General features: G+C 35.8%; 1 pseudogene; it reads right to left on the bottom strand.

The window, feature by feature from the left end:
• Window positions 1-22658: 22658 nt before the first annotated feature.
• Window positions 22659-23400, bottom strand: LOC119529251 (annotated as a pseudogene).
• Window positions 23401-24923: the final 1523 nt, after the last annotated feature.

Below are 24923 nucleotides of genomic sequence, written 5' to 3'. Positions count from 1 at the left end.
CTGAAAGTATAGTAAATTGAAGTATTCTATATTATTAATTTCTCCCTTCAAGTCTTTCAACATATGTTTATTTATTTTGGGGTTCTTCCAGTAGGTACATATATAGTATAACTATTATGTCTTCTTGTTGAATTAACTCCTTTAACAGTATATAGTGACTTCCCTTGTACCTCTTAATAATTTCTGACTAAAGGTCTATTTTATCTCATATTAGTATAGCTACTCCAGGTCGCTTTTGGTTGTTACTTATATGGTATTTTTTTTCCATCCTTTCACTTTAAACCTTCTTATGTCTTAGAATTTAAGGTGAATTTCTTGTAAACAGCTTACAGTTGAATCATGCTTTTTTATCCATTCTGCCAAACTCTGCCCTTTGACTGGAGAGTTTAATCCATTCATATTTAAAGTAAGTACTGATAATTCATGACTTTTCTTCTGTAATTTTCCTATTATGTAATGGTAGGTCTTATACATTTTTGATCCTCAGTTCTTCTGTTAATGCCCTCATGTTTTAAAGAAAACTTCACTGGATATAATTTTCTGTTTGGCAATTATTTTCTCTTAGCCTTATAAATATTTCATACTACAACTTTCTTGCCTCCATGGTTTCTGATGAGGAATAGGCATTTTATCTTTTAGGGATTCCTTTTTACATAACTCACTGTTTTTTGTTTGTTTGATTGTTTTTTTCTTAGATCTTTCAGAACTCTTTCCTTGCCCTTGGCATTGGACAGTGATTTCTAAGTGTTCAGTTGTGCTTCACTTTCCGTTTATCATGTTTGAGTTTCACTGGAATTCTTAAATGCACATGTTCATGTCTTTCATTAAATTTGGAAGGTTTTCTGCCATTATTTCTTCGAATAATCCTTCTGCTTCATTCTTTTTTCTTCTCTTCCCTGGACTAGCATAATCTGTATGTAGGTAAGTTTGATGATATCCCACAGATCTCTTATGTTCTCTTTGTTCTTTCTTTTCTTTTTTCTTTTTTTTTATGTGCTTCAGCCTGAATTATTTCAGTTGTCTCATCTTTGAGATAACTGATTCTTTCTTTTGCCAGCTCCAATCTGTCATCGAAATACTCTATGGAATTTTTCAGTTCAATTATCATGTTCTTTAACTCCAGTATTTCTGTTTGGTACTTATTGCAAATATCAGAAATTCCCATATTGTTCATTCACTGTTTTCCTCATATACAGTAGTTTTTTTACTGTGTTTTCCTTTATCTCATTGAGCATTTTGAGAAACATTTTTTTTAAAAAAATCTTTGTCCAGGAAATCCAAGGTCTTGTCCTCTTTCTTGATGTTTTCAGGATTTTTAGTTCTGAACAAGAGTGTTCTCTTTAAGATTCCTGTGCTGGTTTTGTCTGAGGGGTGTTTGAACAACGGCCACCCTCAGAGCTGGCCCCCAGAATTCTGAAGTGCCTGATCAAAAGCAGTGATCTGTGATCAGACCACACACCCTTGAAAACTGAGGATTAGGTCTTTATGTCCCACCCTGGCAGCAGCAAGCTACACCAGGAATCCAAGCTGTGGTCCCCACTTCTGCCTGCCACAGGGCTGGAGGATGGAGATGGAGGCTGCTGCAAGAAGCATAAAATTCACTGTTATTTATCACAGTTTACCAGCCCCTTCTTCCAGCTCTTTCTTGGATGCTACACACTGTTCCATTAGACTCCGGAGTTTTAAAATAATTGATTCAGACAGTCCCTGCTCATTCAATAGTTATTTTGGTGGAGGGGCTGATTCCTAGAGCTTCCTACTTGGTCATCATCCCGAAATCCTTGATAACTGACTTTTGACAGACATACCATCATCCTAACTGGGGGTCTTAATATTGTAATATGTACTTTCTCCCCAAATTTATTTATGTATTTAATGATTTTTATCACAATCTAAATGGGATTATACCATGATGAATTTAGCAAATCGAAAGTAAAGTTCACTTGAAAAACTGGACATACAAGAATAGACAAGATTGCTTAAAATAAGGTACGCCCAATGAAACAACAAATAAAACATAAGGCTGCAATAATAATAAATAATTAAAAGTGAGATAGTGTAGGTCCACAGACATGGAGAACAGTAAAATAGAGAAACAGCATGAGTATCTATCTACCTCCCTATCATCTATCTATCAATCTGCAGACATACCTCAAAGAAACTGTAGATTTCGTTACAGACCACCATAATAAAGCGAATATCACAATAGAAAAAGGCCCTTGAATTTTTTGGTTTCCCAATGTATATAAAAGTTATGTGTACACTATATTGTAATCTGTTAAGTGTACAATTGCATTGTCTCTAAAAAATGTACATACCTTAATTAAAATGTGACACAGAGACACAAAGTGAGCATATGTTGTTGGGAAAATGGCACCAAAAGATTTGCTCAATGAATGGTTGCCACAAACCTTCAATTTGCAAAAAATGCAGTATCTGGGAAGCACAGTGAAATAACATGCAATATAACGAAATGTGCCTTTATATATCTATCATGTATTAATCAGAGTAATTTAATACTATAAGACATAGGCTAAATTTTAAACAAGTAAGGAAAGAATCACAATTCAAAACACAGTAAAGGAATAGAGACAGATTGAAAGCTTTCCATCTAAGATCAGGAACAAGTCAGGGATGCCCACTGTCACCACTGTATTCAACATTGTGCTGGAGGTTCTAGCTAGAGCAACTAACTAGGCAAGAAAAAGAAAGAAAAGGCATCCAAATTGGAGAGAAAGAACTAAAATTTTCACTGTTTGCAGATGACATGGTTCTATACATAGAAAATCCAGAAAAATCTACAGTAAAGCTATTAGAGCTCATCAATGAATACAGCAAAGTGGCAGGCTACAAGATCAACATGCAAAAATCTGTAATGTTCTTATACACAAGTAATGTGCAACAAGAGGAAGAAATAAAAAAAATTCCATTTACAATAGCAACCAAAAGAATCAAGTATTTAGCAATAAACTTAACTAAAGCTACAAAAGACCTATACAAAGAAAACCACGAGAAACTGCTAAAAGAAATCGAACAGGACATAAAAACATGGAAGAACATACCGTGTTCATGGATTGGAAGACTAAATATAATTAAGATGTCAACTCTGTCTAAACTGATTTATAGATTCAATGCCATACCAATTAAAATCCCAACACCTTACTTTGCAGAAATAGAAAAACGAATAACAAAATTTGTTTGGCAGGGCAAGGTGCCCTGAATAGTCAACAACATCCTGAAAAAAAGGAATGAAGTGGGAGGTCTCACACTACCTGACTCTGAAGCATATTATAAAGCTACAGTGCTCAAAACAGTGTGGTACTAGCATAAGGACAGAGATACTGACCAATGGAATCGAATTGAGTGTTCAGAAATAGACTCTCGCTTCTATGGACAATTGATCTTTGATAAGGCAGTCAAACTGAAGCAACTGGGACAGAGCAGCCTCTTCAATAAATGGTGTTTGGAGAACTGGATATCCATTTCCAAAAGAATGAAAGAGGACCCCATCTCACACCTTATAAAAATTAACTTGAAATGGATCAAAGACCTAAACATAAGCGCTAAGACCGTAACTCTTAGAAGAAAATGCAGTGCAATAGCTTAAAGATCTTGTGATAGGAGGTGGTTTCCTAGACCTTACACCCAAAGCGTGAGCAACTAAAGAACAAATAGAAAAATGGGATCTCCTCAAAATTAAACACTTTTGTACACCAAAATAGTCTGTTGGAAAAATAAAAAGGTAGCCTATGCAATGGGAGACAATATTTGGAAACCACATATCAGATAACGGTTTAATATCCCAAATATATAAAGCAATCCTACAACTCAACAACAGAAAGACAACCCAATTAAAAAAATGGGCAAAAGACTTGGACAGACACTTTTCCGAAGAGGAAATACAAATGGCTCAAAAACAGATGAAAAAATGCTCAACTTCACTGGCTATTAGGGAAATGCAAATCAAAACAACAATGAGATATCACTGCACACCTACTAGAATGGCCATTATCCAAAAACCAGATAATTACAAGTACTGGAGAGGACATGGAGAAAGAGGCACTTATTCATTGTTGATAGGAATGTAGAATGGTGCAACCACTCTGGAAGACAGTGTGGAGGTTCCTCAGGAAGCTAAATATAGATTTGCCATATGACCCAGCTATTCCATTGCTAGACATATATTCAAAGGAACTGAAAGTTAAGACACAAACGGACATCTGTAAACCGATGTTCATTGCGGCATTATTCACAATTGCCAAGAGACTGAAGCAGCCCAAATGTCCCTCAACGGATGAGTGGATAAACAAACTGGTATATACACATGATGGAATATTATGCAGCTGTAAGACAGAACAAAGACATGGAACATATAATAACATGGATGAACCTTGAGTACATTACGTTGCATGAAGTCAGCCAGAAACAAAAGGACAAATACTGTATGGTATCACTAATATGAACTAACATTAATGAACAAACTTTTAGAGTTAAAAGCTGATAACACAAGCTACCAGGAGATACAAAGAGGTTAGAGATTGGGCATTTGATGTTGAAGGACTACAGAATGTTCAGCAGGATTGATTGTATAGATCCAGAAATAGCATAATACTGTGTGATGGTAGCACAAAATTGTAAGTACCCTGAACAAAGATGTCTGTGAGTAAAGCAAAAAGAGGTGGGACAGGGGAATGTATGACACTGGAGGTAAAAATAGATGATAAAGACTGGGACTCTATAACATTGCAAAAACTGGAATGGCCAATGACTGTTACTAAATGTACAAATACAAAAATGTTTTCACATGTGGGAGAACAAATGAATGTCAACAATGCAGAGTGTTGAAAAAGGGGTGGTATGTGGGAAAAAACATAATCAAAGTAAACTGGAGTCTATGGTCAACAGTAACATTGTAATATGCTTCCATTAAATGCAACAAAGGCAATATACCAAAGTTAAATGTGTATGAAAGAGGGATAAAAGGGAGGGATATGGGATTCTTGGTAGTGGTGGTGTTTTCTATCCTTACTATTATATTGTATTGTATAACATTTTATTTTTCTTTTTATTATCTTTTTTATTATTTGCCAAAAAAAATATTTTTTTTCAGAGTAATCAATATGTTCAAGTGCTGACTGTGGTGATAAATGTACAACTATATGATGATACTGTGAACAACTGACTGCACACTGTGGATAATTATATGGTAGGTGAATACATCTCTATAAAATTGTAGGAAAAAAATATAAGTAGGGGTAAAAGTGCTGGAGAAAACATGGAGAGAGGGTTGTACCTATTTACTGTTGATGAGGAGGCAGAATGGTGTATCCTTTCTGGAGGTCAGTGTGGTGGTTCCACAAGAAGCTAAGTATGTGGGGGCCATAAGGTCCTGCAACCTCATTATGGGGTTATGTACTCACAAGATCTGAGAGCAGAGACATGAATGGACATTTGCACACTGGTGTTTATGGAGGCAGTATTCATGATTTGCAGTGGGTGGAGGTGGCCTAAGGGTACACTGACTGAGGAACAGAATGGTGAACTGTGGTGTATGCATGCAATGGAATATTGAGCAACTATGAGAAGGAGTGAAGCTGTGAGACAGGCAACAAGGTGAATGGATCCTGCAGACAGTATTTTGAGTGGAGTATGCCAGAAACAAAGGCAAACAGTATAATGCTTCACCAATATGGATTAACTACAATGTGTAAACTCAGAACTGAATCTTAGAGCACAGCCTAACAGGGAAATGATTACTATAATGGTCCCTAGATTGTAAGCTCTTACAGCAGTCAAATCTATTCCTGAATTGTAATGGCTATCTCCAAACTCTAAGGTACTGATCCCTTTGTGTATAACCTGATTGGTCTCTGGAACACTGGGTATCTGTGTGACACCTGAAACTGAGAGCTAGACCTCGGCAGATATGAATGTCAGTATTAGCACATATAGCAACTATTTAAAAAGCTGAAAAAGAATCCAAACTTCAACTAGAGATATGAATGAAGCAGATGTGGTTAGGACTAAAGCAAATCAGGCCAAAGGGTAAAGGACAATACTGACTGTGTTTAAGAACTTTAAATTCCATGTGAAACCAAGGGAAGAGATGTTTATTTGGTGTAGGACCTAAATTTTCTAAACAATATAATTTCTACAGTCAGTTTGTTCAAACAGCACAATTACATGGAACTTTGAATAGGAAGTGAGATATGGTGGGTCTGTATAGCTTAGAGTAAAATAGCAAACAACCCAAAGTAATATGGGTGGAGAATAAAAATATATAATCAGGGTCCCTCTGAGGAGCTGAGGGAAAATGCAGAAGTGATGGACTTCCTCACCTGGATTGTCGCTGATGTTCTCACAAACATTGAGGACTGACGGCTTGGTATGCTGAGCCCTCTGTCTTGGGGCTTGCCCCTATGAAACTTGAGGAAAGGCTAAATCTGCTTATAATTGTTCCTAAGAGTCTCCCCCTGAATGCCTCTTTGCTGCTCAGATGTGGCCCTGTCCCTCTAGCTAAGCCACCTTGGCAGGTGATATTATTGCACTCCCCTCTATGTGGGACCTGACTCCCAGGGATGTAAATCTCCCTGGCAATGCAGGATATGACTCCTGGGGATAAATCTGGACCTGGCATCGTGGGACTGAGAACATCTTCTTGACCAAAAGGGGGATGCAAAATGAAATGAAATAAAGCTTCAGTGGCTGAGAGATTTCAAATGGAGAACAGAGGTCACTCTGGTGGACATTCTGAAGCACTATATAGATAACACTTTTTAGGTTTTAATGTATTGGAATAGCTAGAAGTAAATACCTGAAACTACCAAACTCCAACCCAGTAACCTTGACTCTTGAAGACGACTGTATAACAATGTAGCTTACAAGGGGTGACAGTGTGATTGTGAAAGCCTTGTGGATCGCACTCCTTTTATTCAGTGTATGAATGGATGAGTAGAAAAATAAGGACAAAATCTAAATGAAAAAATAGGGTGGGATGGGGAGGATGATTTGGGTATTCTTTTTTACTTTTATTTTTTATTTTTATTCTGATTTTTTCTGGTGTAAGGAAAATATTCAACAATAGATTGGAGTGATGAATGCATAACTATATGATGGTACTATGAACAGTTGATTGTACACCATGGTATGTGAATATATCTCAATAAAACTGAATTTAATAAAAAAACAATCACAGTAAATGGAAAATTGATTACCCATGAGGAAAAATAATTGTGCACACACACACTTGCACCTCTCAATTCTTTCCCCATATCATAAAACCATTTGGAATTCAAATAAATTAACATTATAAAAGTAAAAAATAAAACCATATAAATTTTAAGACATAGGCAAATTTGGGGAGAAATTATAAGGTATCCATAATGTTAAATACTCACATTATTAAGAAAAAGGGGAATAAAGACAACATTTTAACATTCTATTAAAAATAATTATATAAATAAAAGTAATATTATTAATACTTGCCTTGTAGGACTGTTGTGAAAATTAGATGAACTAATATAAATGAAGCCTAATATAGACTCTTACCAAAGGTAAAAATTCCTTATTTCTCTTTCACAAGTCACTTCTACATTTCTGTGGTATTACCAGGTGGCAATTTTTCCATAATAAAGAAACATTTGCCACACCAAATTAAAAAACAAACAAACACAATACGTGTCAGCATATTAGCTTGTAGAGATTCCTGTATATAAAAATGTAACAGACTTCCTCTTATATTACCAACTCTCATTTTATTATTTTTCATAGCTAAAGTTCATGCCTTTTACTTAATATCTGTAAGAAAATCCCTGCAAAAATTTATTCTGATAGTTATGTTTCTATAGATGTTATGTTTATCTTTAGTGCTTCATCTGAACCCCAAAACCTCAAATACTCCATTTCTGGAGGTCCATTTTTATTTGTACACTTATATCTGGCTTTCTTCTAGAAAAAATCATAGGTGTGGCCTTTGCCATATTCCCTGAGGTTGATAACTTCTATTTGAAACCACATATTAGAAGACATCAATGGGTATAGTATCCTTGCACTATACTTTCTACTGCCCAGAACCTTGTTGAATTGCTACATTATTTTCTGGTCCTAATTAGTGCTTTGAAGATTTCTTAGGCTAACCTGATATTTCTCCTTAAAGGCGGCTTGCTTTTGTACTTAGATGACTATGTAACTCTCTGTTTAACCTCAAAACCAAGTAAATTTTCTAAGATGTGTCTCAATAGCCATTGCATAGATGAATTATTCCTTGAATCAGTTTGTTTTTTCAATGTGCAGACTCAGTTCTTTCTGTATTTCAGGAAGAATGTCTTATGTGAAACAACAATGAGGCAAGTTAAAGAGCACAGTTTTGGGTCAGAAGAACTGAGTTTGATGTCTTGCTCCATAAAATACCAGGTACATGTTCTTTAGAGATAAAATAAAGAGCTAAATGCATCAATTCCTTCATTTCCAAAATGGAAATAGACAGTAGGGTAGTATCATCTTGCTAAGATTATTGTGAGGATTAAATTAATTAATGAAATAAAGTGGTTAACACAGAGTCTGGACAATTATAGCTAACATTTATTAAATGCTTGTTGTTAACTATCAGGTCTTAGAATACTCTTTATTTGTCGGGTTGTTTCAAAGATATCCACAACAATCCCTAAAATCCCACATGGCCTTATTCAAAGTGACTTTGCTGCTCTTCCCATCAGAAGAGGAGCCTATTTTCTCTCCTCCTGGATCTGGACTTTCCCTCTGTTTTTACCTAAGAGCACACTCTGTGCTGGAACTCAGTCTGAAGCTTCTGTTTTCATTCCATTGTAATCTAGTCAGAATTTAAAGGCATGCATACTAAATTAGTGAATTATGAGAGACCATGAAGATAGAGAGAGGCCACAAAGAAGCCATCAAGGTTCAACATATGTACACGAGGCCACCTTTGGTCCTCTGTCTGTATATTTTCCTGCTGATGTCATGCAGAATAGAGAGGAGACATAGTCACTGTGTTCCTTCCTGAACTACTGACCCACAGAATTGTAAGCAGTAAAAGTACTGTTGCTTTTAGTCACTAAACCTTGGTGGTGGTTTGTTATGAAGGAATAGAATAATTGAAACTATTTCAATTATATTGTCTTCAAATTTACCATTTACTAGTTTCACTTATGTTAACTTTACCCCTTGCCATTTTTACTTTATTCCCTAGTTCTTTTTTTTTCGTCTTTTTTTTTTCTTATATCTACAATATGTCTTGTTCATTTACTGTTGTGGTAGTGGGTGCTATATCCTGGCAATTAAAAGCAGACCCTGGGATTAGACTGGATAAGTTTAAATTCCAGCTCCACCACTTACACATTATCAGACTTTGTGCCTCAAACTAAAGCTTTTTGAGACTCAGTTTCCTCATTAGTAAATAGTGATAAAGGTATGTTTTATCCTGTATGAGGATAAAATAAGTTAATATATCTAAACTGCTTAAGAGGAACATAGTAACCTTTGTGCTATTTTTATGTCACCTCATCTTTAATATCATTTTACTAAAAATATGTTCTATTTAAGTTCTACCCCATTGCAAAGCATTTAAGGGAATGCTTTATAATTCCTTGGATTATATTTTATCCCTACCTGGAATCTCTATATGCTACTTCCCCTCCTGCCATATCAGGTTTGCTTAGATTCCATGATATTTCATTTTTTCTTGTGTAACCTAGGTAGCTTTGCCAGATTTTCTACTACTTACATAGTTGAGATTAATTTGGTTTGCAACATTTATAATTTATCTGGCACTTATTTGTCCTTTATGAGTTATACTTTGAGGAATGAGTATTGCAATGAATTCATTCTTCCTGTAGGGTATGGGGTGGCTAGGAGATAGACCGGGACAAAAACTCAGCTGGCGTCTTGGACATTCTTTGTGGGAAGACCAGTTCTCTATTTTCTCTTCTAATGACTTAGATGCCTTCTGAAGACATTTGGTCTGACTGAACGTATTTCTGATCTTGGGATAGTTCTGTTCTTGGGAGAATCCCACTGCTACCACCATCACCTTGACCACCACCAAAGCTGGGATAACTTAAGATTTATGCCTTTATAACAAACATTAACCTCCTATTATTTATGTTTATTTTCATAATTTCTTCCCCGTCGGCACTTCATATTAGCACCCCCTCCCCACTATATATTAAAATACAGAGAAATAATGCTTCCCTCTCTTGAGAAAAAGGGCTATTAGAATTTTCAGGATTTTGTTAACTCATCAATACAAATGCAAGATATAATATCACGACGGAATACAACAACATGTGACTCCCTTATATCTTCATCTTTGCTCACCCTTTTTGTTATTTATGAGATAAGCCTGTGCCCTTCCTCCTTGTTTGGTTGCTGCTATTCTTTGTATTTCTTTGTTTGTGTGTGCAAATGCAAACACGCTACCGCATCCATTACATTTCATTGCATATCACTGAGAAAGGAAAACTGGAGTCTCAGATTCCATACACCATTTATTCCTAGGAATTAAGACTCCTTTTGTTTGAATACAACAATCTCAGACAAAACTTTAGAATGACCTCAAACAAAATGGGTTGTAGTTTATAAGGGAGGTTTTTTTTTCATGAAGACAAGTTTGCACTTGTGTAAAGATATGCTTTGAAATAATTAGAAATTGTAGAAGAGTCAATAATACCTTTCAAATAAATTTATTCAATTGATCATGAATTCACACTTACATGTGCTTGACCTGAACCATCTCAACTGCCCTCTCTTTAGCCTTCCTCTGCCAAGAAAACTTTGCTTGATGCATAGTATCAATATTTGCCTAAAGCCTACACCATGTTTGAGAATATCACATTTCATTAGGAGTGAAATTTTTATAATCACATTCATCTTTTATCAGTTTGTAATCTGACATTTGTATCTCAGAAGATTCTTGCAGGTAAGCTCTCCACTATTTTTGAAACTCTTGTCTCAAGAAAAATAGTTCAAAACATAAACCATAATAGCTTAAAAGAGAAGAAAATGAGATAATTGTTATACTTAATATTTGTGTAATGATTTATTATTATATCTGTTTATAATGTAACTCCTTTTAGAGTTTAATTAATCCCACTTAGTGTTTAAGTATCCTATATATCTGCCAACAGGAGTTCAATTTCTAGTTGCTGTTTATTAGCAAGATAATTGGGCTTATTACTTAAGCATGGTGCCTCCCTGGCATTCAGCCCAGATGGGATATTTTATATGTATTATATCTGGAAAAGGAAAGGATACGTTTCCTCAAAAGCAGATGTTTAAACAGTATTAAGAACTTTAAATGTTTCCAACTACAATAATGTACCAAACTTAAGACAGCATAGAAGAAGCAAATACATTAAACTCATAAACTGGAACACTTTCTCTTAAACTGTTCAATCTATAAGTATTCCTCTCTCAAATAGTTTTATGTACATAGACACATGAAAATTTTCTAAATTTATCTTGACATTCTAAGCAGCTTAGTTAAACTATTTTTACCTCCTTTTAACTTTTTCTGGAAAAACAAAATTTCCAACTTGGCCAAAGCTTCATTGCTGAAGCCACACCAAGTTTCCAATCTTTTATTTAAGTTTATTTTGAGATAAACAGAATAACAGAGTGTCAGAAAAAAAAAAAAATAAAGCCTGTCTGAAATCTTGGAGAAGGTTTTGCCAAATTTTGACTGTGGAAATTGAAAATGAAGGTCTGGCAGACTGGCTGTGTGGTGGGTTGAATTATGTACCACAGCAAATACATGCTCTTAATCTTAGTCTCTGTCACTGTGGGTGTGACCCATTGTAAACAGGAACTCTCAAAGATGTGGGAAACTGACCCAGGATGTTCTCAATCCAGATTGCTGGAGGCCTCATAAAGAGAAAGCTACAGAGAGGAGCAAGAAGCCAGAAGTTAGTGGAAACCAGAAAAGCAGAGAGAAAGGGGGGAACATCATGTGACAGGAGGGAAAAATACAAGCCAAGAAGTCCAAGGAGGACTGGAAGCCAATACCAGAATGCTAGTCAGGGCAAGAAAGCAAGCCTTGCCAAAATCTTGATTTTGGACTTCTTATTAGCCTCAAAACTGCAGGGCAATAAGTTCCCATTGCTTAAGCGAGCCCATCATGTGGCATTTGTCATAGCAGCATGGCTATGGCTGGATAAGACAAGAAGTTATTGCTTTGCTAATCTCATTTCAACAACTTGAGTTTTGAGATCAAGCAGGACGTAAAATATTTTCTGAAACAAATGAGGTTAGATAAGTAGAAGGCTTGATGATTCTTTACTGTGGTACACAAAACTCAGGGATATCATATTAGTTTCAAATAATCCTGGAAAGAAGAACTTCAGAAAGACTGGGTTGGGTCTACATTTAATTGAAAATGGAAGGGGTTACTCTCCACAGATACATAATCACTAAAATATATCAAAGACAAAACTCTTCACTTTACTATCCCCAGCAAGCAACAAGCACCTCTTACTAAACCATAAGATTTCTAAGAGAGGGAAATATTAATTCATCATTATGTCCCCAGCATTTAACAAAATATCAGGTTCCTGGAAGGGACATTCCTAATGATTGCTAAATGGATGTTGGAGGGGTCGATAAATATAGCAGCAGTATATTTAATAGACATTATTTAAAATGTTTATTGACTTGCTATAGAACACAGATCACCATAATGAATGTTATTTTTACCAAGTAAAATGAAATCCTTTTAATTTTATAATACCATAAAATTATTTTAAGCTATTGACTCTCAAAGCAAAGAAAAATAAGAAGACATTTTAAATAAAATGTCTCAAAGCATAACAATAGTATGCATTGGAAAAAAATTCCAATTTTTTAAATATTAACTTTTAGAAACCTACTTTATTATTGATGAGATAGAAATACAGCTTGAGAAAGAACTTGTTTATCTATTCTTGTATAATCCACTTGCCCTTAAAAATGTCACAATTCTTTTTGCAATTGTGTTTCAGTTATACATGCCCAAGAAACAGACTTCAAGGAGAAAAGAAAGTACATTTCTCTGTTCTCTCCTCTTATCTTCTTTTTTTATCCCAGTTACCTTAGAAGCACAAGAGATAAATATAACATAGGAGGTTAGAAGAAAAAGTCTCCCTAGGACTCCAAAAACACTTCATCAAAATGAAATAGAAATTCTCTTATTCAGTATGCAGTTTGTCTCTTCTTTCACTTCAATTTTATTTGTGTGTGTCCTCAATTCCATGTGCTTTTTCCAAACTACCCAAAAATTAGCAGGACTCTGCATGACACCTACAGTTTAAAAATGCAAATAGTAACAGTATGCATTTCTCAAAGCACTTTTGTAGACTTAAAGTACCTAGATTTCAGTCACATATGCACAGATGCACAACACACAGACTTGTTTCAGTGACGATGATATAAAGAGAGAATGTTTCTGTAAGCTGCATAGACTGTTGCAGAAAACAAGTAGGCTAGATAGAGAAAAGCAAAGCAGGAAATTTGGAGGCTCAGATTAGATTTTGAATGGTTAACAGGCAGCAGGATTAAACCTCCCTTTAAAAATGTGATGCAGTTGAATATCAGAACTAAATCTAAAATTGGTCTGCAGATGACTGGCTTGAAATGCCAATGAGCACCTGCTCTTACATGCATCTGTACTGTAAGCTGGTTAATCCCTTACTGGTTCCATAACTGTGTTTATTTATGTGCATGCATGGAACATGGGAATAGAACACCCATAGGGAATGCCATTATGGGAAGAGGATTTGGTGACTTATGGTGGCTCACTCTGCAACCAAACATACCACTATTAATTTATTCTTGTTGATGAATTGTTTTCCAGGACCAACCCATCTTTAAGTCCTCTCCCTCAAAGGGCAAAAAGTCTTAGCACAACTAGATGGTAGGTTCAGCAACTTCTGATAGCTAATCCTATCCAGAGGATAGCCCTAGCCATTTAAATTAGCCAATAATAATGGAAGTGCTTCAACGGGATAGCCCTAGCCATTTAAATTAGCCAATAATAATGGAAGTGCTTCAACGGGATATATTTGAATTTAGATATGTTAAGCTCAGGCATTGCTCACTGGGATTGTGGGCAAGTCTCTAGGCCTCTATTTGTTCATGTGGTTGTTATGAAAATTAAATAAGAAAATAAGCAAAAGTGAGTATAATAAAACACAAAATATTCAGTACTATTCTTCAGCATTATCAGGTTAGACTCTTTCTGATGTTTACATTATGAAGTTTAAATACCTACTCCTAAGGTTTCCTATGCAACAAGAAGGAAACAACACAAGCCCTGAAGAACTCTTTCTATTTAAACAGGTAATTTACCAAGTGAAATGAAGATAATGGACTCAGAGATCTAACATTTAAATGCAGCTATTTGTTTTCTGGTTTTATTCCTCCAAATTACAGTTCTGAAAGCCTGTCAACGAGTGAATAATCACACCAGAAATCTAATAATGAGAAGTAATGGACAAGATAGGCAAGGAAAATACAACTAGCCTAAAAGAGGAGGCATTTTTTCCAGTTCTTTTTGAATATTTCAATAAATATTGTACAACATTATTATGATTCTTCTAACAAATAACATATAGTAACATAATCCACTAGTGGTATACTGCCTCAGGATAACTTATGGGCACCATAACACCAGTTTGTAGTGGAAATAAAATTGTCAAATGGTATTTGGAGAGAATTCTTTACATCATACTGTAACCATCTCACTTGCATTATAACTGTTATTTCCATAAATGTGATCAATTGCAATAATAAACTTGGATAGCAACTGTAGTGTCTTCTTGAATTTTTTTTTCCTATTGTTTTTTATGCCATATTCTTATTTCTGCCTTAATATGGTGTTTGGCTTTGTTGACATTTCATGCTATGTTCTGTAACAAATAAGATACGTAACTTTTTAAATGCTGCAAAATAAGGTGAAGTCAGCTACTTGAATTCTAAAGAGCTAGTTTTAATGTGAGAACAGCTTCAAAGGAGCTGAGAAAGTATTCTAGGCTCCCTACTTAAGCCCCAGGATTTCAGGGCCAGGCAATTTTGCTGTTCTTGAACATGTATTTCCTCATGTTCTGGTAGAGGCACCAAATGATCAACTCCTGGCTTTCCCCCAGTTGACATGAAGGATTTTTAGTGAGGCATGGGTGGGGTAGGGAGGAAGAGATTCTTATGCTAAAATGACAACTCCTAATAGATCAGAGTAGATGCAGATGATTGTAACTAGCAGGAGCTCACAAGGACAAACTCTACTAGGATAAAGGGCACATGACTTAACAGTTTTTTTGTGGTTCCAGCAATAGTTGGAGAATAGAGCAAAATGTGCAATATTGTTGAGAAGTGATAACGTTTTTAGTGCTTTTAAGTCTTCCGTGGAATTAGTATCGGTCCTAGGAAATATCTGGTTACAATATGTGTGACATAATACAAAGACCAATAAAATCATTTAAGATTTCTGTTAGCTGAGGAAAATAAAGGAGGCATATGGCAAAGAGGGTGGTGATATCACACATAATCAATTTTATATCTAAATGTGAGTTCACGATCTATTTGACATTGTATATCATCACTTCCACAACTAGATAATAATGCCTTTCTTTATTCCTGCCCCATAATTTTTAACTCCTCACTATGGGGGTTTGTTGATCCCTTATTTCTAGATAAGTATTAACTCAGGCTGTGGGGATATCTTGTCTTTCACCATATCTATGTTAAGGATTCTGAACTCAACAGTTCAAGGACTCAACATTAAGTTAAATTTGTTTTAGCTTTGTGTTCTCTATTGGTAACAGAATGTTTGCCTTATTTCTATGAACTTATGTTTACTTTGTACTACAAATTATTTAACAAACAACATCTACAAAATACTCTGAGTAGGAAGGTAATGATAATTTTCATGCTTTAGAAAGATATCCATAGGTACAATGTGTAGAATAAATTAAAAGTAAAAAACAAACAAAACAAAACAAAAAAACTGTGAAGCATAAGGTATGAAACAGGACCAAAGTGGTAAGGGAAAGAAAGAGAAGGGTAGGGGGTCAGAGAGATGTTGGATTTGACAGATAATGGAAATAAATTGAACAGTTATTCAGAAGGGGATAAGGAGATGTTTCTGAATTGCTGAAGGTATGGCCAATCCTTTGATGGAAAGGAGAAATACAATAGAAAAACAAGCTTGTATATGTGGAGGTTGATGTTTTCTGACTCAGTCATCCTGAACTTCAGGGGCTTGTGCATGTCCATTTAGAAATATTCCTCAAGGCAGTAGATATGAGCAGTTATAGTTGGAGACACAGGTCAACATAGGTGAAGAAAAAGAAGGCACCTGATTGAACATCAGGATATAATGATCATACTAAAAAACAGTAGTTTGTTCAAACCTACATTGGAAAAGGTTGGGAAAAGAATAAAATGTAATGTCAGAGAGGGAGTTAGTACTTTGGCAATTTAAAAACAAGTGCTCATACACAACCCAGGACTAGAATTATTTTAGATCTGGAGCTTGTTTAAGAAAAGAAAGAAGAATAAATTTCTCAAACTAATTTGATCATGAATTGGTACACTATCACCAAAACCACTTTTATTTAACTTCTATAATATTCCAGTAACTATTCTAGATATTAGAGATTAAAAAATGAATAAAAAGCTGTTCTAACACTGATATCATAATCTCCTGAAAAATGGCACAAATTGAAGTATTTGTGCACATTATGCGGAACAAAGATGTTTCAATTAAAAAACTGAATTTGTGTTTGGCTAAATTGCTTATACTGTCTTACACTTGATCAGGTTCATTGGTAATGATGTGACCCTAGACTTCAGTGGGCTTGTGTTAGACACAGCCAATAACTTGGTGGCAGGATCTGAAGCCAAAGCTGTGAAAAGAATGGTGCTGATTGATCAAACCTTCTAATGTATGTGCAAGTGCCTTGTAAACTGCAAAGCACTACACTAGGTACATCAAAAACGTCATCACTTTCTCTCCAAAAAAGATTTTAGCTACTGTAACTTACTCTTCTGAACACCAGACTTTCATTAAAACTGATAATGCATATAATTTGGAACTGGTTTTATAAACTGCAGTGCTAGAAAATAAAATATTTCACAGCTTTCTGGCAGATGTGCCACACACCTACAAAATCAGACACTGCTCACTCATTTCAACAAACCTGGAGCACAGGCATATACCAAAAAGGAGAAAATACTAAGCTTTTTGTGAGCAAGGTGAAAAACATTATTTCAGAGTAAATTAAAAAATAAGCTATTAAAACAGAAGCAATAACAGCACTGAGGTAAGGAGTCAATTTTTCAAGCAGTATTGTTAAAATCCATTTTCAGCCCAACTAAGCCAGACCTATGCTATTTCAAGTTTTCAAAAGGCCATTTATTTTAAGTTCTACACCCAGTAGCAGTTTAAATTGTAGTGACATCTGAAAAATAGCTTATGGAATTTTAAAAAAATATCTTCAATGGACAAACATAAAAGAAAGCATTGGTGTTTTATTCTTATCTCAACACCTATTTCCCTTTAGTCAGTACACCTGGATTCTATTCCCATGCTATGTCAATGCAAAATGTATCATTTTAGCTTCAATATACCAAATGCGAGTGGAAACAACATCATGGAATAGATGCAAAATAAAAGCCACCATTCTTCTTGGAAAAACTGCTTTGTAAAAGGTAAAATGCTATCTTTTTGCCCAAATAAAAATCGCGTGATTCATTAGTAAGGCTCTTTCGTATCTGCTTTATTTCAAGCCCTTTTTTATATGTATAAAACTGTATGGCAAAGCACTTTACAGCTTAGAAGCACTTTCAAATATGGATTTTATTTCTTTGACGCAAAACGTGAGCAAAATAGTAGTTTATATACTCAGTCAGCATATGGCTGCAGAGAGACTGTATTTCAGATTTTTGACCCAAAAAGTCAAATATCATCCTGTTACAGTCATTATCAAAATCCTTGCTTCAATCCACATTAGCTGAGTGTCTGCTTCCTGTAAGGTATTATAATGATGCCAAGGAGTAAGAAGGACATATCAATGTCAATGGATATTAGCCAGAAAGATATGTATATTGTTATTAAAATCCACAATCAGAATAACGAGCAGGCCTGGAAGGAGATTTTGAAGTGGGAAGCCCTTCATCCTGTGGAATGTCCATCACTGATCCAAGGTAGACCGAAAAAGTATTCACGAAGTGCAAGAATTTGTTCTTGGATGAGTTATGAAGTACCTTTTGACAGACACAATTGGATTGCCAACCATTATGGGACAGAAGTTAGATACATCGCTTATTACTATGATGGTGGCAAAGTGAACAAGGACTATCAGTTCACCATATAGGACATCTGACCTGCATTTGATTCTTTCAGCAGTATGGGACAGAACAAAGGTTGCTTGGTGGAGCTGGACTTCATAACCAATGTTTTATTTTCAGGTAGAAAGAAATACACTATTTTTTTTTTCCCTAGAGATATTAAACTATTTTCCCCAAACTGAGTTGCATTCATGATGTAATGGGAACTTCAAGTTGGTAATCCCACTTGTTTACTTCACATGGGGAAAGGCCCCGTACACTGTTCTCTTTTCAACCACATTTTCCGTTGCAGTGGAGAGCAGATTACATTGCTTTCTTCCCACTTAGCTTAAATAGTGGTCCCTTACTTTTTCCTTTTAACTGCATTGTTGCCTGTGTATTTAATTTAGAAAAGTCTGAACAGCCCCTGTAAAAGAACTTTGTTTTAAAATGAGAAGAAAGCTGCCTTTTTTTTTCTTACTGTTTTCTCATGAATACCTGACATGGAAAACTGAAAGCCAATTTGATGCTCAGGAGCCTTTACCCAGTAAGATATTTTAACTAAAATTGTTCATTATGAACAAGAAGTAGCTATGCTTTTCAGAGTTACTAGTATTTCTAAGTTCCCTATAATATAGTAGTGACCCCTGACCATAATGCAAAGGTGTACACTGGGAATATATTCAGCAAAACCAAGGTATGTCTTGGAGCTCCAAATTCCCATTTACATGGATTTTCCAGACTGGACCTTGATAGAGAATAGTTCGAACTACACCATGATTTGATGGTACTCATCCTTTGGAATATATATCTAAAATTTTTAAATATTTCCTGCTGCTCTTGCTCAAACATATTTCTCTGCTCCAAACAGGTCTCCTCGTTGTCCCTTGTCATTTCTCAGACTATCCCAGCTTTTAAGTCTGGTCCCTAATCCAGGCCAGCCTAATTCCAAACCTTGAAAGCCTGGCTCAAGTCGCAATGCCAGGAGTGGTCCATGCTCTAATGTTTCATCATATTTTGCTGAGTGTTAAAATTCACAATAAGGGTGTTTTTTTTTTCCAGATGTTGAAGGTGAATTAACTCACAGACTCAGTTTTTTATTTTTATTTTTTATTGTTTTTTAAGGAGCTCTAAGTTTGCCATTGAAATTCTTTTGGACCAGTAGTCCATAAACTGGTTGTTCTAATACTGGTAGCATTACAAGTGACTTTTTTTTAAGTGTTGGTAATGTTAAATCCTTTAATTTATCCTAAATACTGTAGTGTTAAATTAGTGCATGGACTCCCCTTTGTCCAGTGTATGGATGGATGAGTAGAAAAATGGTGGTGGTGGTGGGGGGACCCAGAGTTCTTTTTTACTTTAATTGTTCTTTTTCACTTTAATTTTTATTATTATTTTTGTGTGGTAATGGAAATGTTCAAAAATTAATTTGGGTGAATGCACAACTATATAATGGTACTGTGAAAAACCGTATGTACACTTTGTATGACTGCATGGTATGTGAATGTATCTCAATAAAATTGAATTAAAAAAATAAATTAGTGCGTGGAATCTGATGTACATGAATGATTCATTTGATGTGGATTTCTTTGTTGTGCCAGTTTTGTCACATGGAGTTTTAAAAATCCAACAACCTTAAACTGTTCTACATTGCAAAATATTTGTGTATTTTTAAATAAAGCTAAATTAACAGAATTTGAAAAAAAAAAAAAAAGATTCCAAGCTAATCAACACTAAGATGTCTGCCCCCAGAAGACTGCATTAATGAATAAAGCTTTTTGCGGGACATGACATATCCAAGCAGGTGCAAGTATGCACAAGAGATTTCAAATAGAGTAAAGCGGCTGTCCTGGAGGTAACTCCTATGCAATCTTCGGCTAGATATGCCAAATGGCCACAGTATGATAAGCCCAACTCAACAAGAGTCCTGAAAACCCTAAAGAAAACCCGAATCCCTATCTGAGACTCTTTATAAAAGTTTCACTCACTAAGTTTATTCTTCAGAAACTTAAATCCTCCAGAGAGCTCCTATGCCAGCTATGTCCCAAAACCCAAAGACAATGGCCTACTCAAGAACATCAACCAGATATGTCCCATTTTCCCATAATGTCAACACCCCTTTTCAAGATGAACAAGTTGGGTACTCACTACCTAGACATCCCTGAAGATCAGGAAAGTGATTAAACTAGAGGAAGGGGTAGCAGTAGATAAGATAGAATTCAACAAAGGATTATGAATACTGAATCTCAATATAATTTTATTTTTCTTAGTTCCTAGTGTATTAGAAAAGCTAGAAGGAAAGAACTGAAATGGTGGAACTGTAATCCACAGCATTCTTTGAAATTTGCTCTATCACCACTTGTTAAATTGTAATTTGAAAGTTATACCTTTTTGTATATATGTTGTATTTCCTAATACGGAAATGAATGAAACTATGGTACTGTATGAAACTCATAACATTTTTGGAAATTTCCTATATAACTATTTGTAAAATCATACTTTGAAAGTTGTTAACTTTTTGTTATGTTATATTTCACACTACGGAAATAACAAACTGTGGAACTGTAACCCATAACATTTTTTGAAATTTGCTACTTGTTAAATTGCACTTCGAAAGTCATCACTTCTATTTATATATGTTATATTCCACAATTAAAATGTTTTTAAAAACCTTTATTTTCTGTAGAACACTATATAATTTAACTTACATGATCAGTTTATTCAAACACCATGATTACATGGAATTTTGAATAGGGATTGAATTCTGGTTGGTTTGTACAGGTTAGTGTGAAGCCCTGATACATTCCAGAGTAATCTGGGCAGAGAATAAATATGTATTTGCAAAACCCCCTTGAGGGACTGGGGAAAAATGTGGAAATATTAAACTTCTCTGTGTGGGAAATTACTGATATCCTCACAAGCATTGGGAACTACCACTTTAGAAGGTGGATCCCTCAATCTTGGGGCTTGCCCTTATGAAGCTTGTTACTGCAAAGGAGAGGCTAAGCCTACGTATAATTACACATAAGAGTCACCCCCAGAGAAACTCTTTTGTTGCTCAGATGTGGCCCTGTCTCTCTAAACCAACTCAGGTAAACTCACTGCCCTCCCCACCTACATGGGGCATGACTTGCAGGGGTGTAAATCTCCCTGGCAATGTGGGACATGACTCCTGGGGAGGAATCTAGACCCAGTATCATGGGATTGAGAAAGCCTCCTTGATCAAAAGGGGGAAGAGAAATGAAACAAAGTTTCAGTGGCTGAGAGATTTCAAATGGAGCTGAGAGGTCATTCTGGAGGTTATTCTTACGTGTTATATAGATACCTCTTTTTAATTTTTAGGGTACTGGAATAGCTAGAAGGAAAAACCTGAAACTGTTGAACTGCAACTCAGCAGCTTTCATTCTTGAAGACAATTGAACAACTATATAGCTTACCTGGTATGACCATGTGATTGTGAAATCCTTGCGACTCACACTGTCTTTATGCAGTGTATGAACAGAGAGTAGAAAAATGAGGACAAAAATTAAGTGAATAATAAGAGGATGGGATGATTTGGGGGTTCTTTTTTACTTTAATTTTTATTCTTACTTTTACTTTTTGTGGAGTAATGAAAATATCCAAAAATTTATTGTGGTGATGAATGCCTAACTATATGACGGTACTGTGAACAACTGATTGTTCACTGTGGATGATTATGTGGTATGTGAATATATCTCAATAAAACTGAATTTAAAATCTTAGCAGTCACCAGATTTAACTCTACTGCTAAACAGAACCTTTATGATTCTCCTTCTACTTTCCAAGTTATACATGTGACAAAGTACCCAAATACTCTTACTCAAAAAAACACAAAAGAAATCTCATTGTCTTTGAACTAAAGGTTTCTGGGTCACCTCCAAAAAAAATTCAACTTATCACTCAAGAGACTATTGCCATTTAATATCAAAGCCCACTGTGATTTCAATTAATTTATAAATAACTTTAAAACTTTATGAATGCAATGTGCCATACTAAACCTGTGTAAAAGCCATCATGTTTTAATTATGGGCTAAAAATGACTAATACAGTGAACTTTAATTAGAAAAATTAATATTCCAAACAATTGCTAGGGATTTGCACTATAAGGTTAATTAAACTTTTTCTATATATACAATATGATCATAAACAGATGAATGAGTCTCATTTGGAATAATAAAAAGGCAAAAAAAGTAAAACCACACTTTTCCCATAAAAAGTCACCTGTTATCTTTAGTAGGGAAAGCTATTGTAAATGAAGAAACAAAGAAGACATGATCTCTCTGTTGCAAACCCAGGAACATTAGGGAATCTAGTCTTAGAATGATCTAGTCATCTTCCACTCTGTCATCTTCAGCCCCTCCTTTTATCTTCTCCCCTGGAAGACCATCTTCTTCCTCTTCCCCTCCTTCTTCAACATAGTCATCATCATCTTTTTTTTCTTGAATTTCTTCTTTCATTAAGTATGAGAGGCCCACTTCTTCTCCCTCTCCCAATACTGAGCATGCTTCACCTTCATCCTCATCCCCATTTTCCTCAGCCTCTTCTTCATATCCTTCAGGTGAACCAGCTTCATCTTCCTCTTCTTCATCTCCATTCTCCTCCTCCTCCTCTTACAGTCTGGTGCTTCATTATCCTTCTGATCAAATCCATATAAGTACATGATTTGCTGCAGTAGTTCAAAAATATAATCTTCCAGGTTTGTGTTCTCACGGTTACACAAGTCGAGACTTTTCAAATTCTTATGATTTTGCAGAGCTTCTACTGTGCTGAGATCTTTGATTTTTTTCCACACAAAATGAGGTAGGTAAGATTTGGACATTTCTCTGCCAGGATTTCCAAGCCTCCAGAAATTATATTGTCACTAAGTTCCAACTTATTTAACTTATTTAAGCTGAGAAGCTGGGCCAGTGAACTTAGTTCCACATTTTCCATACTCAGAAACTCTAGTTCTTTAAGAGCATCCTTCAGGCCCTCAATGTCCACACTGGCACGGTGGCAGTTATCTAGGACTAACTCTGTTACCTCTTCTGGAGCTCTGTTCCTTAACTCCAGGTAAATCCTCTTCTTCATCTCTCCATGTCCTCCTCTTCTGCTTCCACTACTCTCTTCCCTTCCCTTTCCCTGTCTTTCCCACTACCTCCAACCCTCAAATGTAAAAAGATGGGGAAATGAATGAAAAGGAATGCCAACAGAACACCCACCACCAACAGATAAGTGTTGGGAAGTCAGAAGAGAATAGCAAACGGAGTTCCTGGCTGCCCCCACTTCCTTGTGCACACACTCTTGCACACATTCACATGCACAAACACACACACACTCGCAGTTCCTTCCCCTTCAATGGCTACTCAGAAACTGAGAGATAATGTTTTGAAATATACTTCCCAAGGCATTTTGGTTCTTTCCTTCTTTTGTAATGTTATTTCTTTCCCTGATGTGCTGATACCATTTTTGTTCCATGGAAGAGGAGGAAAATATCACCTATCACCTAAAGTAGGTAAAGGGGTTGGGTCTCAAAGGAAAGAATGAGAAAGAGAGAGACAGAGAAGAGAGAGGTATGGGAGTGGGGCAGGGAATGAAAAACAAACATTCTAGCTTTCTCCCTCAGTTTAAACATTGGAATTAAAACCCTAGATGGACAGGGGAAGGTGTGAGAAAAGGAAATCCTGAGTTCAGTAAGAGAGCTACAGCTATGGGGTGGACTGTGGTATTATGAGCTCAGTGCCCTCAGAATACACACATACAAACACACACACAGCTATAAGCATGAAGAGAAAATGAGAAGTAGAACAATGGTTGTCAGATGATCAGAACTAATCTTTGAAGAATTCCTCACTTACCTGAAGCAGAATGACAAGAATAAGAATAATGGAGTGAGATATTTTTATAGAGTTAAATTTATTTTGTTTCCATGATATTTTTGGTGCTAAGATGTATTTATTTCATAAAATGATGGGGATATAGATTGTTTTATCCAAAATGATCTTTAAAAGAATGTAAACAACTCAATGCGGTCCCATATTTGTGTGTGTGTGTGTGAGAAGGGTCTGTTTTTGGCAAATTTTGTTAGTTGACGGAATCACAACTCCTGGAAGCTGGGATTTAATGTGTTATATTCCTTAGGAGGACGGGGCTGTTTAGAGCTGGGGAGTCAGCAGCAACCTTAGGGAAAAGGTAGGCGGTAAGACAAGCTGCATTTAGCTATGGGAAAACTAGGTGGAGGGCATTCTAGGAGGAAAGAATGCTGGTAGAAAAGTTACAGGGGCTGGTCCTTCTTAAAGTAGGAAAGAGCAGACTAGTTTAGATTCAGTAAAGGATGATGGGAATATTGAAATCGGGGAAAAGTAGGGCCAAGTTAATTGAGAAGATTGTGAATGACAGGGATCAAGAATTCGACTTTGGCATGGAGTTATCCAGCTCCTTTGCACTCAATTGAGGAGGAAATGGGCCCTAAGAATATAAAGGCATCAACTCCAGAACACTCTGTTTGACAACTTTCATAACTAAAAGGAAGGGTATGAGATGAAATTCAAGGATCATGGGAGGGTTGAGTGAAGACACTGATAAAATGGGGAGACAACTGTAACAACGTC

Source organism: Choloepus didactylus, chromosome 1 (assembly GCF_015220235.1).
Source record: "Choloepus didactylus isolate mChoDid1 chromosome 1, mChoDid1.pri, whole genome shotgun sequence".
Taxonomy (NCBI): domain Eukaryota; kingdom Metazoa; phylum Chordata; class Mammalia; order Pilosa; family Megalonychidae; genus Choloepus; species Choloepus didactylus.
Note: the sequence above shows the minus strand (reverse complement) of the source record. Positions and strands in the feature narration are given on the sequence as shown.